This window comes from Hippopotamus amphibius, chromosome 9 (assembly GCF_030028045.1).
Source record: "Hippopotamus amphibius kiboko isolate mHipAmp2 chromosome 9, mHipAmp2.hap2, whole genome shotgun sequence".
NCBI lineage: Eukaryota > Metazoa > Chordata > Mammalia > Artiodactyla > Hippopotamidae > Hippopotamus > Hippopotamus amphibius.
Window position 1 is genome coordinate 46658982 of NC_080194.1, and position 12240 is coordinate 46671221.

The window sequence follows — 12240 nt, forward strand, 5'->3', positions numbered from 1 at the left end:
GGTCCAACTGTGGAAGAGAAGCTATAAAATAAATATTGCAACAGTATTTATTGAGGACCCATTATTGTAAATGGAGACGGTATTATTTAACTCTTCTTGTCTTGGCAGGGGAATGATAAGGATTGGGGGTGAAGTGAATGAAAACTAGGTGAAGCAATGGGCACTCAAATTCATAATCTAGTAGAGGAAGCAGACATTCAAATAAACAAATGCAACTTAGTTTAAAACTGTGTAATGATAGCTGTACAAGGTAAAGTGTTGGCCCAAGGGAAAGTTTGGTTAAATCTGCCTTGATGGGACAAAGAAAAATGCCATGAGGAGAAACAACTTGAATTGGGTCTTGAAGGTTGAGAAGGTGCCTCTAAAATTGCTGAAGAAGGAGTGTCTATTAGTTGGAGACATACTTCCAGAGGGAGTGGAATGGTCTTTACCCTGTTCTGGATCCAAATCTCTCTGCATATGGAAGGGAAGTCATGGGTCTTAATATCTAGGTCAAGGAAGAAGGGGCAAACTCTTGAACTCAGCACTTAGAATATTTCTTCATGCCAACACTGAAATCTTGCTTTTTCCAGCTCTCAGTTTTGAGTTGGAATGTGAATAAAAAGGGAAAAAGATTTTTCAAATTTATGTATAACATTTAAACAAAGATTGTGTAGGATAAGAGCCTGCTGGTTATTTTTTCCTCTTGTGCTTTAGCATAAAAAAAATATGCTAGGGACTTCCTAGGTGGCTCAGTGGTTAAGAATCTGCCTGCCGATGCAGGCGACATGGGTTTGAGCCCTGCCCCAGGAAGATACCACATGCTGCAGAGGAAGCCCATGTGCAGCAACAAAGACCCAACACAGGCAATAAATGAATAAATTAATTAAAAAAAATGCTAGTCCTCTTTAAGAAGGTCTAACACTTATTTGAGCTCATTCTATGGCAGCTGCCTATATTATCTCCCTCCCTTGGTCCCTGGAATTAGAGTGGGGAGGTGGGTGTATTAAAAGTGAAGACTTAAAATGAATGCAAAGCATTTGCTAGATAAGAGCAACTTTACTCAGTTTTCTGATTGGTATGTGAGTCTCTCATATTCAAGGAGTTTGATTTTTAGGTATGTTTTCTACAAGTCAGAGTTTCAAATGTGACGGATGTTCATTTAATATCAACAGATGGAATGATGATGAGATCATATTTGAAATATAAATTACCTGATATCCTGCCAAATGAAATACTATGGCAGTCAGGATTCATTTTTATCTAAATGAAAAAAAATTCCCCAAAGAGGAAGAAAGAGAGGATGTTAATTACTATATAATTATTCTATTTTAGTATATCTATTGCTCCATTTAGTCTTTCCTTTTGTAATGTATGCCTATAATTATCTTTGCAAATCTTACTTAGATTCCCCCCATCCCTGCCCCAAACCCAGTACTCTTTCCCTTGTTTCCTATTATATACATATCTAACATGATGGTCTGCATCCTATCTTAATGAAATGAAGCAGGACTCTGAGGGGTCCTCCTGGGTTCAAAAGCCCCTTGGTGTCCCTCACTTCTTGTTTTTAGAGAAAGGCCTTAGTCTTCTAGGCCTTCCCTGAGTTCCAAAAAGCAGACTTATCAGTTACTAATCAGGGAAGTGAGGGAACACAGAAATAAACGTGAAGCAAACCCAAATGGTCTTGGAGAAAACAGAAAGCCCAAAAAGTCTTAACAAAATAATCAGAGGCCAACTGGAAATTGAAATTCTTGACCATCACATAATGCCACAAGTAAATAATAAAACATCTCAACTATTGTTTTTGATATCTCCTAGAAAGAAAAGGATAACAAGACCATGATTTACTGATTTGTTTTGCAGGATCAATCAGAATCACCAATGAGACATTGAGTCACAAGACGGTGGCAAGAAGTCTGCAACTGAGATCTATGGGAAGCTGAAATTACAAAGCCCCTTCCCCTTTATCCTTTTTGCTTTTAAAACCCCTGCACCCTGACCAGCCAGCAAGATGGATCCGAGATAAACCTACATCTTCCATCTTCTCTTGAGAGCATCGCCCTCCAGATGAATAAACCTTTCCCAGCTCCAAACTCTAATGTTTCTGTTTGTTTGGCCTCGCTATGCATCTATAAACATGAATTTGGGTTAGACAACATTAATGTACATGTTCATGCCTCATTTATTCTGTTACTGGGATTTGCTCTCTGATAGTGAATCAATGTTCTTTCATTCACTTTTGACACCTATGAACATGCTCTTTTTAAAAAAAATATCAATTGACATCTTCCTTTTCCCTTTTCTCCTTTTATTTACTGTCATACCAAAATAATTTAAAAACTTTTTGTTTGACTTTCTTGCATGCAGTAAAAATAATAACTGTTTTCCGCGCATATCATCCCTGTGACCGATTCACAGCTTGGCACAGTTCTTTAGATACTGCCTTTGTTTGTTATCATCACATCATGTGGATATCAGACTTCAGGTCAGTGCTAGGCTGTTATTTTCCTGCCTACAGGAATTTTACAGAATATAGAGCCACACATCTTCTGATGAAATCTCTGTATGTTCCCAGTTGCATAACAGATATTGAAAGAGTCACACTAATAAAACAAAATTATAATTCAAATTCACATTTTGTTATCTGATTTTTCAGATTTAGAAGTGACACTAGAATTGAAATAAAACAAAACCTTAAGACACATCTTTGTTAAATGGTAAAGAAAGCTGCCTAAAAATAACCATTAATTACAAACAGAAATAAGTGGCATCTTTTCATTGCAAAGGACACACAGTTACAGTTTCAGAGGCCAGTTGAAAATTTGAGTTCTTTTATAAGCTGTGTTTGATTTTAATATCCCCTCTTATTCATCACAACTCAGATGTGCCTGTCTTATTTATTTGCCAAGATAGTTGGGAATATGTTGTAACTCAGAGAAAAAACTGCTGTTGAATCCATGATTGTGTAATTAGCTGTTATATAAACTAGAAAATCACAAGTCAAGTCATAATAATTCTATATCTGGCTATGATTTGTATCTCCTAGTTATTAGAAAATCTGTAGTGCAATATTGCTGGTCAGATGATGAATACTACAGTTTTAGGTGAATATTACAAGAATAACGGGTAGTTCACTACTATGAAGAATTTTTTAAGTCTTGCTTTTATTTAAAAGCTGTCTAATATTTTAATTTAAAATAATTTATTGAAAACCAAAACATTAAAGATTCTTTAAGGTATGCCAAGAGAAACAAATTTATGACTCCTGTCTTGATAAGGATTTAACTATCTAGCAAAACTAATATTTAGGTAACTATTATGCAAATTATACTGTATTGTATAAATAACTTTAAAATAATCAAAATAATTTTATTAGAATGGTAGTGAAAATGTATGATGAACAATATCACATTGTTGGATTATAATAAGTAATTAAAGGCTTTTTCATGGTTATTAAAGAATACTATCAATTACACATACAAATATTTTTAAAAGGTTATTTTATGTAATGATATTACTAATTATGCTAAATAGAATCATAGTGATTTAAACAGTCTCGAGCTATTGTATCCTTACACACCAACACTTTTTATATCACCCATGAATAATTACCTATTTTGGATGAGTAGTACCATCCAGATGTACAGCTGCTAGCAACACAAACTGGGCTTATTTATTTGATATTCTCTTTTGCAAGAGTTATTTGATTCAACTATATACACACAGTGGGGCAGGAGGAGAGTCAGGATAAGTTTATGTCAGAGTAGACATGATTTCAAAAAGGAGAGAATTATCCATATGCTATAAAAAAAATCCTTCACTTAGATAAGGGCAGAAAAGTGCCTTTTAATTAGAAGGTCACTAGTGCACACAAGAGGAGTAGCATCAATGGAATCCTGAGTATAGGAGTTATATTTCAGAGAAGAAACTGAGGAGAAAATGAGAAATGAAAATATAGAAGTTATGAAAGAATATCATCAGAATAATTAACTTAATGAGATGAAGGATATGCCATTATGATATATATGAGATAGAGAAACATTGAGGCCAGGGGAACTGATTTGGGAAGGAGAGGACTGGGTCTGTCCCATGGGGCACTGTTGAGCTTAAAAAGAAGTGACAAAGGGAAATGACAGTAGTTTGTACTTACTCAAATTAAAGCCTCTTTTATTAATCTTGTAAATTGCTATACAGGTACGAACTACTACCCAATTTCCATGATCTGGCACAATTATTGGTATCCAAAACTTGTATATTCCTAGAGAAAGGTGTGTATGACTGAAAGTCTACTTTATGCTGTTTTTTTTTTTTTTTCTTTTATACTGTGTTTTAAGCTCAGTCATAGAGAGGAATAAGATTCTGTAATCCTCATGGCATTTAATGCCATCATGCTGGAACTATAGAGCCAATTTAGTAACCATTTTGTTTGGACTCTTTCCAAAGCAGCTTAGGTACTGAAATAACATGTTCAAAGGCTACAATCTGGAGTCTAAGATCTCAGAACACAGAAGGAGTAATCAGCATAGTAACTTGGTTAAAATTATCTGCAGCTGTGACTATAGCATTTATTTATGCCATAGTTCAGGAAAGGCATAGTGAAGATAAGCAAAGATCTTTCAACTTACACAGTTTGAAGTCATACATGTAAACCTGAGGTAAGATGGAATGTCTTGAGTTTTCCCTTTTCTACAAACAATCAAGAGTAAAAATAGAAAATCCTCCTTCAAAGATGTTTATTTGGGGTTTAGATTTTCCCGAAGCCTCTTGTATTTTCTGACAATAACATTTATTGTCTCCTAACCACTACATCACAGTGTCCATGTTGAATTCAGAGATATCTTACAGGGGAATTTGATACTTTAAATCTTTAAAGTTTTCTGTCAGTTGCAACTGAACTTAACCCTTATTTATACAGGCATATAGCAAATATTTTCAACTAATTGCCACAGGTTCAAGGCACTAAACTCCTCTTCCTACGCATGTGTTATTTCTTATTTCTCTTGGGCTTTTCTAGAACTAGACCACTGGAGAATTTTATTTCACTTATTTACAGGGAAACTAGACTGATCTTTGTCTAGTTCATGTCTGTCTGGAAAGTCTATGGTACTTCCTTGAAGGAAACTTTCAATGTTTTCCTATTTATGTATTTATGATACATACCAAAACCTGGTCATACTTGTTTCCTACCTCTCTTTCTTGTCTCATTTTACACCACTACTCTTCTTGCTTTTTGGTCCTCTACCAACATTGCCTTTCTCGATGTTATAAAAGGTACCATACATCTCCACCTCAGGGCCTTTGTACATGCTAGTGCTCCCTTTAAAAGACTATTTCCTTCCACTTTTGCATTCTATTCATCTTTCAGATCTCATCTCAGACATCACTTACCTTCTAACTAGATCACTTCCCCCTCATATAATCTCTTATAGCTTTCTATACATTTCTTTCAGAGATTTTTTAATCAGTTTCTACCCATATACTTGAATGATGATCTGATTAGTGTCTTCCCTCTCCTTGGCCCCACCCCCATACTGTAGACTCCATGAAAATAATGAGTATTTCTGTGCTCAGTAGTCTAGTGAGCCTTAGTAGATGCTCAGCAAAGAGTTGTCTGAACACAGAAATAAATTAATGAGAAATTCATAGAGAGGAATCAGGATGTCAAAAGGCTCAGAAGAAGCATGGCAGGTCACATTGAGGAATTTCAAATACTTCAGATTACCTTTTGTGTTTGGAAGAACAAAGAGGGTGTGTGGAAAATTGGTGTGGACTGTGGGAAGAGCTTCAAAGGCTGGAGAGGTAACCAAGCAAGGGACATCTCACAAAGGCCTTCTCTATTATATTATAAAATTTGACATTTACTCCTCAGGGACTTTAAGAAGAGATTGACAAAATGGAATGTTTTAGAGGGATCATTTAATTAAGGTGTGAAGTATACAATGGATGCAGGAAACAAAAAAATGGGAAAACCAGCTGGGATGCCATGCTAAGTAATCCAGGTGAGAAATAATAAGGAAGGAGAGTAGATTCTAGATTAAATTGGCAGAATAAATCAACACAGTTATTGGTGAAACATAAGGAATAAGGAGAAGGAAGATTTGAGAGTAATGACAATCTCTTCTACTGGTGGTCACTGTACTTGTTTTCAGAAGAAATTCTTTGGTCTTTCTGATCTCCTGAAGAAGCAAATGTTTTTCTATTTGGATTTCAGATGTCAAGTAATATCTAATTATATGGTCTTTGCAGTCACCTCCTTCATCACCCAAAGCAGTATGTTAAATGCTGACACACTTTTTTCTCTTGCTATAAACATCAATTATTCTAGAGACCATCTCTGTAGATTTTGAATATTTCCTTAAAATAACTGGATATTTTTTCAAGTTTGTCTCTAGCATTTTTTATTTCCTCAGTGCTATGGACATTTATCAATATATTTTTATAATATAAGGGAATCTCTTTATGCAAGAAAAACTTTCTTGAAAAATTTGCATAATTTTAAACTCAAATAACTAAAGACCAATTTCCTAAAGAAATAAATATCTAGCATAATTTATATAGTTACTATTTTGCTCATAAATTGATATTTTATTTACTTTTTATAGCACATTACATAAAATTCACAATTCTGATTTTTATCTGTTTTTTAATATCACAATATACAAAGTTCACAATTCAAACTTGCATAAAATACAACATTGTATCTTAATAAGGACATTAAAATATAGATTTATGAATTAACAGTCACCCAGATCATGTTTGTCTCATATTAAGCACTCAAAGTACTTAAGACCTAATTTTGCATGTTAAAGTTATATACCAACACTTTGGGAAAGCAAAGTGTTGAACTGAGTGGAAGGATAGAGCCCCCAGAGAGGACTTCACTGCAAAGAGAATGACCTGTACTATGATTTGGTCCTTAGAGGACAGGGAGGGTTTAATGGGTGGAGATGGTGAAGAGGAAGGAGCTACTGCAGCAAAAGCCAAAGACAGAGAGACAGGAAGCTTAAAGAATACTTAATAAATTATTAATAGTTAATATACTAGTTTTCTGGAGTAGTGGATTTATAAGCTATTATGTTTTATTATCATTTTACAATGCAGTTGGATTTCATAAGAACCCTGTGAAGTAGGTATTATTATCCCTGCCTTATAAGTGAAGAAACAGAGATAAAGATAGATTATGTGATTTATATCAAATCATTACTCTAATAAGTGGCAGAGCTACAGTTTGAACTCAGGCCTTCCATTTTCATGTCCAGGGAATTTTCACCACACTTTACTGAACAAGGAGAACAGGAGATAAAATTAGAAAGGAAGTTTGAGTCTGTGTCATGAAGGCCTTTAAACAACTGTCATCATCAACTCTTCTCTTTCACAAACACATCTCATATTTTAGCATATTCTGTCGGTGCCATCTTTAAAACATATCAAGAATCTGACCATTTCTCCCTATATCCACTGTCAACACCTATGTCCAAACCACATATCCTCCCTTCTGGATTATTACAATTACCTCCTTACAAATTTCCTTGCTCTGCCTTTGCCTCCCTCAGACAATTCATAGCAAGCAAGCCAGATCATATCACTCACAGTCTCAAAGCTTCTCACTGATTCTTTACAGTAGCCTGCATGGGCCCATATCTCTGACCTCATCTACCTTCACTCTCAGACATCACTAGCAAACTTGCCTCTTTGCAGTTGCAATAACCTGACAGGTGCTACTCTATCTCAGGTTTTTGCCCTGGTGTGCCCTCTCCAAAGTGGGTCTGCAAAGATTACCCTTTCACTTCCTTTAGGTCTTTACCCAAATACTCTCTCTTCAGTGGGCCCATCCTAGGCTACTTTCTCCAAAATTTTGTCCTGAGATTCCCTATTGCCCTTCTTTGCTTTACTTTTCCCCTAACACCACCGTCTAACATACTATATATTTTATTCAGTTAGCCTTGCTTATTGTCTATTACCCCCACTAGAATATAAGCTCATGAAGGTAGATTTTGTTTTGTTCACAGTGCTAGAGGAATGCCTGGCAACTAAAAGGCACTCAGTGAAACTTCTGAATAATAAAATACTAAAAGTTAAATTTTACTCCATTGGGAACAGGAGACTTTGGAGAAGAGAGGGGACAGCCTTACAAAATTGCTGTCATAATATTAGAATTTATAATATTAGGGGAAATGAAGGATTCATGTAGAAAGAGAAGAGGAGGCTGCTAAAATTAACACAGGTGTAATGCAATAACTCCTCAATCTAGATTAGTTCTGAAAAAAATGGAGAGAATGGAGAATGTCAGTTGCTTGCTTTTCTCTAAATTCTATATGTTTTCCCTCATTTATACTTATCTATATAAGAACTGGGAGATTTTTCATTGTATTGGGTGGAACCATATGAAATCGTCATTTCTGTTAGTCTAAAATATTCAAATTTCAGCAAATGTCTTATGGTTCAATCTAGAGATAAGTTCTGAATCTATGATAAATAATATTAAATGGAATTAGAGTGATATGAAAATGACTTAATTTATATAGTTAGACCCTAAAAGAATGTGACAAGAAAATGCAAAAACTCCCAAACTGGGGCAGAGGGAGGACATGAGTTGTATGAGCCAAGAGCCCTGCACGCTTCCGCATGTCCTTAGGTTATCCCTGGAAATTGCTCTACAGTTTTCATGATCAGTCTTCATAGCAACCATTTTGAGTCACTAATAAAGTCTAAAATAAGTCTCAAAAAACTTAATTAAAGGAATTGTGAAATCCATTTTAGAAAGGACTGTATTCTAAATGATAAAAACAGGCACAATTTTGGTTCATAAAAACTAATCCTCAGCTAACCCTGAAAAATTGGTTCATTGGTTGAGGATGCAGGATGGTCAATGCTCTGTGTAGAATTCTGATTCTTAAAAGACCAATTAATTTATTCTACCCTATGTTGAAGTTTGAGGCCAATATATCTCATTAATCAATCATGAAAATGTCACTAGCAACAAAACATACAGAAGTGTTTCACAACATGTTAAATATCAGTTTATTATATTCAAGTTCCAAATTGTGTACTGTAAATAATATTAATTTGGATCTGGCTTTTATACACAAAACCAAAACAATTCATTTTTGTTGATTTGAAAGTGATATTTTAAAATGTTACTTTTGTCTTTTCTTTAGAAAAGGAGTAGCAATACATAATTTTATGTGATGATTCTGGTGCAAGGATTTGCATACAATTAGTGAGATAATTTTTGTTTTTAGCAGGGACAAGCACAGGATGAAGTATGTATTCACCATATGATTAGCCTGATTTTTATATCCCACTGAGGCTAGCTCATTTCCAAGAAGTAATTGTAAACTCATGTCAGTGACCATGAGAATGAATGCATTTGATTACTCACTATTAAATTCCTTTAGTAGGGGAGTGATGTTGAGTTTATCATCTAAATAAAGAGTGACTTCTTGAACAGCATGCCAGGTAACAAATTATGGGTTCAGTAGTAGGTTCAGTTACTTTCAATTGCAAAAATCATTTTTCTCATTTCAACTATATAGTTCTCAGGCAGGTTATTTGAATTCCTTAATTGTCTGCTTTTCACTTCTATGCAATGAAGATGATAATGCAGGATTTTAGTAGTTATAGTATTTTCTCTGTAGCTGTTAATAAAAATCAGCTTCTTTCCTTATAAGTGAATGGGGAATGTTGTACATTTGAGGGAAATACATTGTGAATTCTTGATAGGTGAGGGAATTCCTCCCTATAACTCTGGGAGAAACATAATGTATGACTCAACATTCCACACCATCTCAAAAATGAAAACAATAACTCATTCTTAAATCCATATTTGGTTATTAGCCATGTACTCTGTCATTTTAGTCAGAAACCCAGGAGATATTCTCAGACTTACTCTTCTCTATCCTTATACCAAGTCAACCCTGATATTTCTTCCTAAATATCATATTTAAGGTCTTTCATAATCAAGCCCCTACTTTTTCTTTCACTTTTCATTCAGTGAATATTTATTGAGTGTCTACTATATGTTAGGCCATTGCTCTAGGGGCTGCAAATATAGAAATAATAAAAACAGTAAAATATGCCTACCTTCATGAAGTTTACACTCCAATGGCTGAGCCAGACAAACAAATATACAAATACATTTATAGTATAATGATAAGAGGTGGTAAGTGCTATGAAGAAAAAATGAAGAAAGAACAAGATAGAAATGATTGGAGGTGATGGAGAAAGTGATGCTTTCTTTCCAAACCAATCTTTCTTAGGTGTGCATCACTCAAGTAATACTAAAGATAGGTAGTTTGCTGAATAAACCAAGTTCTCTCTTGCCTTAATGCCTTGCAATGACAGTGCCTTGTGCTAAGAAAGTCTTTATACTTACTTGCAACTTCTAATCCTACTTTAAACCTCAGCTTTAGCTTTAGGCCATTTTAGAAGACTTCTCTGACCTTCTTATATTGAGTTGTTATCATTTTCCTTCATGTTTCCCTAGCTATCTGTATAATAATTATATCTTATGTCTCACTGAATTAATGAAATTTTTTATCAAGTAAGCACTATATGCTAATTTTGAAAGTACTAATATACGGTGTCACAGTTATTGATCTCAAGAGTGTTGAATTACAATAACTGCAATTTTTAGTTTACCTGAGTTCTTATTCATTTTTGTTTCTCTAGTTTTTTTTAAATTTTTTCACACCAAGGAAAGAATAAGGTCACTATGAGTTAGATTGAATTGAATGGCAGGGTAAAAATCCTGCCTTTTTATATAGCCCCTCCCTCATTTGATCAAGGCCAATAATAATAAAGGTAATAATAAAAATAACTAACAATCATTGATGGTATACTCAATCAGTAATAGACTATTAATTGCTCTATGGGCATGGTGCTAGTTTGTATGAAGAAAATTAATGATAGAGAATTTAAGTTCTTGGCCAAAACTACTTAGCTATTAATTGGTAGAGCCTCATTCTGTCTGATATTAAAGTCTGCCTTCTATTCTCCTCTATGATATGGTCTGTAAAACAATGAACACTTTATTCTGTTTGGATTAATTTTATCCCCCTTTAAGAATTAATTTTTGCTACAGAAATATAACTGTGAAGCACTCCTAGGTACCATGGATATTTCCAAGGAGCACTGTGTCTTCTATTCATGTTGGGGATATGCTTGCTGCTTTAATTCCAGGTTCACAGAGAAGTGAAGCACCTTCCCTTCAGCACCCACTCCCCAACAATTTCTGGCAGATCTAGTCTAAATGTTACAACCACTGAAAAGATTACAATAATGAACAAAGTTTCTTCTTTGACACTAGCCTGTGAATGCTGCCCTGTGGTCAAGTTTGGATGTCATCCCTGGCATTGCTCAGGACATACCATCAAGTGCTTTTTCTCTCTAAGGATATCAAGCATTGAATCAGAATTAGGTCAACTCTGGTGAAAAAACTTTTGAATTACTATTTAGATCTATCTATATGCTTGCCCAAGTTCTTCCCTTCTAGAAGGAGTCACAAAACCCTGTAGGACTATTTCATAACTTATTTCATAAGTTATACTTAAATCACAGTATGGGATAGCTTTTGCTGATGGAGAGGTTAACCTAGGTGACTTATTTGAATAGGTATTAATATAGTAAAACCCAAAAGTACTTGTATTTTTAATCAGAATAAGTTTGCCAGAAGATTGTAATGGATTTAGAAACAATTGTATACCCTTTTGTTATTGTAACAAATTTGAGCCAAGTTTGTATAATCAGGATGAAAAGCAGATCAAGCTATTTATTTTTTCAATCAACTATTTACAATATGGCAAAAGTCAGTAAATTAGTGTCTGCTTTGGTTTCCAAATCAACAATCTGTAGATTGTCTATGTACCATTGACATCTTGACTGAAACTCACAGTTTTCAAGGTTCACTTTGATGAAACCAGTAAATCACTATCAAATTAATTGTTAGTAAATTTGATTTTTATTAGTTTAGTTGTATAAAGCATCTGATAAAGTTAGTACAAATTTCTTCATTATATGCTTTTAAAATGTAAAATTTGAATTGTATTATATTCTATTTTAAACATCAAATGTTCCCTCAAAGCTCATAAAGTTATTAATGTAATTATAATATTTGAACTCAACTATTGTCTTTGTTCTAAGAAGCTTTTAGTGCTGAGTTTTGTGAAAATATAGTCTATTTCTGAAATTATGCCCATTTGAAGATAGATACTTAGTGTTAAATGAGAGACTATATGCAATATTTCCTCAAATAATGCTAAT

The 12240-nt window shown here is 34.3% G+C and overlaps 1 protein-coding gene across 2 annotated transcripts in view; it reads right to left on the reverse strand.

Annotated features, from left to right (window-relative positions):
- The window catches only part of GRIA4 (glutamate ionotropic receptor AMPA type subunit 4), a 459094-nt gene that overhangs the window by 156750 nt on the left and 290104 nt on the right, over window positions 1–12240 (reverse strand). The gene's annotated exons all lie outside the window — the stretch shown is intronic.